This window comes from Mirounga angustirostris, unplaced genomic scaffold, assembly GCF_029215605.1.
Source record: "Mirounga angustirostris isolate CCGP_5_RB_7025 unplaced genomic scaffold, mMirAng1.0.hap1 SCAF_13, whole genome shotgun sequence".
Classification (NCBI taxonomy): Eukaryota; Metazoa; Chordata; class Mammalia; order Carnivora; family Phocidae; genus Mirounga; species Mirounga angustirostris.
In genome coordinates, this window is record NW_026991721.1 from 53,153,573 (window position 1) to 53,159,572 (window position 6,000).

The window sequence follows — 6,000 nt, forward strand, 5'->3', positions numbered from 1 at the left end:
TAATAGGAGTGTACCGGGAGAATGAAGTTTCTTCTGTGTGTGTGTGTGTGTGTGTGTGTATTTAAGGCAGAAATGTTTTTAGAGCGGTCCTTTATCAGATAGGTCTTTCTCCCAGAGACCGAAGTTGCGGTTAAATTAGACTGGAGCTGGTTTTTTTTTTAACTTTCAGTTTTGAAATAATTTCAAACTTGCAGAAGAATTACAAGAATAGTACAAAGAACGCCCATAGAGCTTTCGCCCAGATTCCCCAGCTGTTAGCAATTGTTAACATTTTGCTTTGTCACGTTCTCTGTATATCCACATTTTCCCCCAAACCATCTGAGAGTAAATTGCATACATCACTACTCCAAATCTTTCAACATGTTATTTCCTAAGGGAAAAAGACACTCTCTTATGTAACTACAGGACAGTGATGGATTCAGGAAATGTAACCTTGCTATGAGACTACCATCTAGTCCTCGGGCCAGATCAAAATTCCACGAATTGCCCTAGTAATGTCCTTTTAACAATTTCCCCTCTGATCCAGGACCTAACCCAGGATCCTGCATTTATTTGGTGGCCACGTCTCTTTCATCTCATTTAGCCTGGAAAGCTCCTCGTCTTCCACAGTGTTTTATGACATTGGCACATTTGATGAGTCTGGGCCGATTTTTCTGTAGACTGGTTTTCAATTCGGTTTTGTCTGACATTTCCTCTGTCAGGTCCTGCCTTCTTGGCAACAAGGCCACAAAAGCGATGTCTCTCATTCTCAGGTCACCACATCAGGAGGCCCCTCATGCTCCACGGAGTATGGCTTTTAATACGTGTTAGGAGAGAAAAGACTGGAAGGAGGATATTGGCCAAAAAATAAGAGCGGGAGGAGGACTTCAGATGATTTTTATTTTCTTTTTTGACTTACACGTTTATTGGACTTGCACCCAGCAAACACTGAATCCAGCCCCCCACCCAACCTCCAAACACTGAATCCAGCCCTCCCACCCAACCTGCAAACCATGCCCTCTCACCTCCTGCACGTTGGCCTTTGGTGCTCTAGGGAAAAGGAAGTCACAGTCTAGAGGTAAAGAAAATGACACAGTGTCATCTTTGTCTTTCAAATTTCTAATATCTCAGGTCCTTCCACTGAAGGGATTACCCAGGGTCATTTTTACTGAATGCAATATTCACCGTATACTCCTAAGACCCAATGCCATTGTATTTTCAGATTTGTTTATACAGTGAACTTACCTTACTCAGGAGTGATGAGAAAAAATGATATTTAAAAAAGGTGAAAAATGACTTGCTTCCATGAATTGACATTTTCAATGGGGGACCAGAAACCTTAGCAGCCTGGGCAGGGGGTGGCCCATTCCCTTGCTCCCTCACCAAGACTGCCAATAGTCAGAGTGGGGACCGGGGGTGGGGTGAGTTATATGTCACTGCCGACATCATGGAAAGTCTCAGTGTGGCATCTTCAGAAGAAGGAGGAGCTTGGAGGCAGGCACCTCAAAGGGGAAATATCTCCAAATCAGTCATCAGGCCCACATTGCATCCTCCTTAGTGTCTCTCATCTTCTCTCCGCCTGAGGTTTCAGGCCCTGGGCCGCACTGGGCCACTGCACTGTGGCCCCCCACCCCCCGACCTCCCCAGTCTCCAGTCTTCAGTCTGCTCGCTCCTTCCCACATGGCCCTTTCCTGCTGCTCTCCCCTCTGGAATGCCTTCCCCTGCAGCTCTGCCTGCCCAAAGGGACCACGCTTCAAAGGCAAGCATCAAAGTTACCTCTTTCAAGCAGTCTTCAGAAAACTTTACTGGAGGGCTCCTGTGGGCCAGGGTCTGTCCTGGGCCCCTGAGCATACAGCAATGAGAGTGACCACAAGCCTTGCCTCCAGGGGGTTCATGGTCCACCCACAAACCCAGAAACACAGACACAAAGGGATTCGAAGGGAAGGATTGGAAAATGATATTTGTAGCGGAAAAATACATTGCCCTTTGAGGGGGCATATGAGTTTCTAGGGGCTGCTAGAACAAAGTACCATGAACTAGATGCCTTCAAACAACAGAAACCCGTGTTTCCCAGTCCTGGAGGCTGCAAGTCCGAGGTCAAGGTGTGGGTGGTACCAGCTCTCTCTGAAGGCGCCCGTGAAGGATGCATTCCAGGCGCCTCTCCTGGCTTCTGGTCCGTTCCCTGGTTTGGGCAGCGCAATTCCAGTCTTCAGAGGGCATTCTTCCCGTGTGCTTGTGTCCACCCCAGATTCCCAGGGCGTCAGTCAGACTGGATCAAGGGCCCACCCTACTCCAGCAGGCTCTCCTCTTAATTAATTAACATCTGCAAAGACCCTATTTGCAAATAAGGTCACATTCTGAGGGATGGGGAGTTTCGGGCCTCAACATATGAATTTGGGGGGATGAAATCCAACCCATCACAGGTGAACAGAGGCCAGAGCCCAAAGGGATGAGGTGAGCATAGAGGAATAGAATGGGAGGTGCAAGCTCAGGCTAGAGTTGCCCATGTGCGAAAGGCAGCCAGGTGAGAAGAGGGATTTGGAGGAGGACAGAAACAGCTCATGGGGGTTTAAAAAAAAAGTATGCACCGTCAACCCTTCTGTGCTTCCACAGAAGCTCCTTCTGCTCTGAGCGTGGAGTAGGGGAGGGCATTGCACAAGTCCCGGCTGCAAAGCCGGGACAGGGCCAAACCAGTGCCGCCTCCTGGGGGCCAGGGCTCCTGGGTAAGGTCCGCTAAAGCCATGGCGTGGAGGACACAGGGTGCTCTCGACTGAGGGAGCGGAGTGAGGAAGGATCCAGGGCGGCAGCCCCGTGAGGGAAGGAAAAACCAGACATTGCTGGTTGCATCTGGCATCAGACTCTGCCACAGACATTCATTTCTGAGGGTACATTTGGTTCGGCAGGTACCAGCTGGAACGGGGTTGGAACCCAGGAGGTTCGGCAGTGAAGCCCAATCTCCTTCCGGAGCTCCTCGGCTGCGCTCTGACCGCAGCCTCCTCTTCGGCGACTCGAGGCACCTCCGGTGCAGCTGAGCTCCGACAAGCCAGACGTATGGGCTGATGAAGGCACGGTCCTGCTCAGCCGCCTCCGAAGCCGTGCTCACATCCCTTGGCTCACCTCTGATTTCAGCCGAAGCTCGCCTCCTGGCCGGCATCCTCCCGCAGGCTCTTCACACCACAGGAGCTTGCCTGGGCAGGCGAGCACGGCCAAGAGGACTGAAGGGCCTTGCCCGAATGGGCGGGGGGCAGCAGATAGACTTCCGGCTGCCCATCATGCAGGCGGCGGGTTCTGGGAGGCATTCTGCAGGTGTCACGGGGCCCTGGTGGAATGCAGCCCCGTCACCCACTGTGGAGGCAGACATAACACCCCCGAGCACGGGCTTTTCTTCCTTCCCTGTTCTGCTCTCCCCACGTCCCTCCTCCTGCTTCCTCAATCACCACCCTGGCAAACGACTCACACCGAGACCTTGCGTCATACTCTGCTTTTAGAGGAATCCAAACTAAGACAGTGGTGCTGGCACTGGAGGAGTTGAGGAGGAACCCCTTCCAAGGGGCCATTCCAAGACGGACTCAGAGCCACACAGCAGGAAGCCAGGAAAGGCTGGTGGCTTATGGATCAGCAAATAGGGTTTCGCTTTAGAGGGAAAGTTGGAGAGGGAGGCCTGGCATGCATACAGGTTAAAGGGTCTAGGCTCGGGGCACCTGGGTGGCTCAGTGGGTTAAGTGTCCAGCTCTTGGTTTTGGCTCAGGTCATGATCTCAGGGTCATGGGACGGAGCCTCGTGTCGGGCTCTGGGCTCAGAGCAGAGTCTGCTTGAGTTTCTCTCTCCCTCTCTCTCTGATCCTCCCCCTGCTTGCACGCATGTGTTCTTTCTCCGTTTAAAATAAATAAATCTTAAAAAAAAAAAAAAGAAAAAGGGTCTAGGCTCCACATAAGCATGGAAGAGACATGCTTAGATTTGTATTTCTGAACGACTACTTTGGCTGCTCTGTGGAGGACAGATTGGAGGGAGCAAGATGGGTTCAGGGAGACAAGTAAGGAGGCCATTGTGGTACCGAGTGTAGATAATGGGACCCAGACAATGGGACCCAGATAACGGGACCCAGACGAGGGAGAGAGGAGGGTAGGGTCAAGAGTAGTTGAAAAGATCAAACTTCTGCACTTGGTCAGAACTTGGAGGGGACATGGGACAGGAGTTGGGGAGGAGGAGGATATGTTGGGTGTGGGTTCTCATGGGTTACAAAGGTCTCTGGGGGGTGTGTGTGGCTCCCGGGAGGGAGGTTGGGCTTGAAGTAGACGGTGTCTACCTAGGGACTTCTGTAGTGCCTGTCACTCCTGGGCCTGTTCCTGCTGCTGAACCAGGAGGGTTTACCTTGGTGACTCCTAACGGTCTTGCAGCAACCCTGTCTCTGGTACCTTCCTCACCACCACCCTGAGGATGGACCAACTGGGTCTAGACCTCTACTCTCCCAAGATCCCCCAGCAGGACACTCTGCTTCTTCTCGGCCTAGAGCCAGGGAGATCCAGCCTGTCCCAGGAGGTGGGGGACACAGAGGGACTCGGTCCCAGCCCTTGGAAGCCTCCCTCTCATTGTTTCCCCAGCAGCACCAGCCCAGAAACAATTCAGGAGGCCCAGGGAGAAGCAGACTTTGCCAAGTCACTGCCCTGTCTCAGGCGGGTGTGGATGGGCTGGTGGGGGGCATCCTAATGGAAACAGGAAGCAAGACGGGAAGGCAGGACAAGGGTCCAGCTCGGTCCTGGCTAGGATTCCAGCAGGTGGGATCCCAGCAGGAAATGGGGCCACTCAAAGTGAGGGGCTGAGGAGCAGTGAGTGAACGGATGGGCAGGGTGAAGGGAACCAACAGGGGGTGAGGGGCACCCGACCCAGCAGCCTCAGGAAGCGGTTCCCCTCCACGGCCGATGGGGTCAGGAGGCGGCGACGGTGTGGTGGAGCCAGTCGTGCTTGGAGCTCTAGGAGGGGACGCTGCCAGGGCTGTGGCCAGGCAGGGAGGAGCAGGGAGACGGCGGGCTTGGACCTCTTTGTCCTCTCTCGTTGCTCTCCTCCCACAGCCTCCTGGTGGGTGAACCTAATGGGGAGGTAAATCAGCTGCAGAAGTCAGCCCCCTAGGACACAGAGCAGGGCAGGGGACGGACCGGGGCACATGGAGAATGACCGGCACAGTGTGGACCGGGGTGAAGGTGCCCGCTGCACGGCTTTCCAGATGCTCGGGGAGATTTTCCACCTCGTTACTTTCCACATCGGTGGAGCAGTATGACCGCAGGTGGCTGGGTGCTGGTCACATACAAGCCCTCCCTGCCTCCCTCTGTCATCGGGTCCCCTGCATTGTATTCAGCAGCAAGCATCCCGCCCGTGCACCCAGGGGCAGCCCCCAGCGTCTCCAGTCCTGTGAATCCTCAAATGAGATTGGAAGCTCTCTGAAGCATCTTGGGGTGCAAGGCTTAGAGTCTAAAGACCTGGGTCAAGGTCCTAGCTCCGTCCCCTCCTTAGCAACTCCCTTTACATATCTGCATCTTGCTTTTCTCACCCATGAAAACAAGTCATTCTAAACATTTCATCTTTATTATTTTACCCACACCCCTTATGACCCCTTCCCCATGTGCCCTGAGAGATTATTTCAGGAAGGAGCTGCATTCACTAATTCACACAAGCAGGTAAATGACTGACAGCCAACTCTGAGCTCTTGCACAGGCCAGGGAGGACAAGCGGACGAGTCAGCGAGTTTCTAGGGTGTATCTTATTCATGTCTGCATCACTGGGACCTTGTACAACATCCAACTCCTCATGGGTAGGGGATAAATATTTGTAGAATAGTTCAACTCTCGCCCTTACGTATCTGTGTCCTGGGCATCCAGATGAAGCCTGGCAAGCAGAAGGTGCTCGTGTGTGTGTGATCGGTACGTGAAGGGATTACTGAATTCAGTGAGGCCCCTCTGAGTGTGGGGTTCCTGGCCGGGGGAGGCCAGCCTCTGACCCCGGGGGCCAGGATCTCCTCTTTCTGCA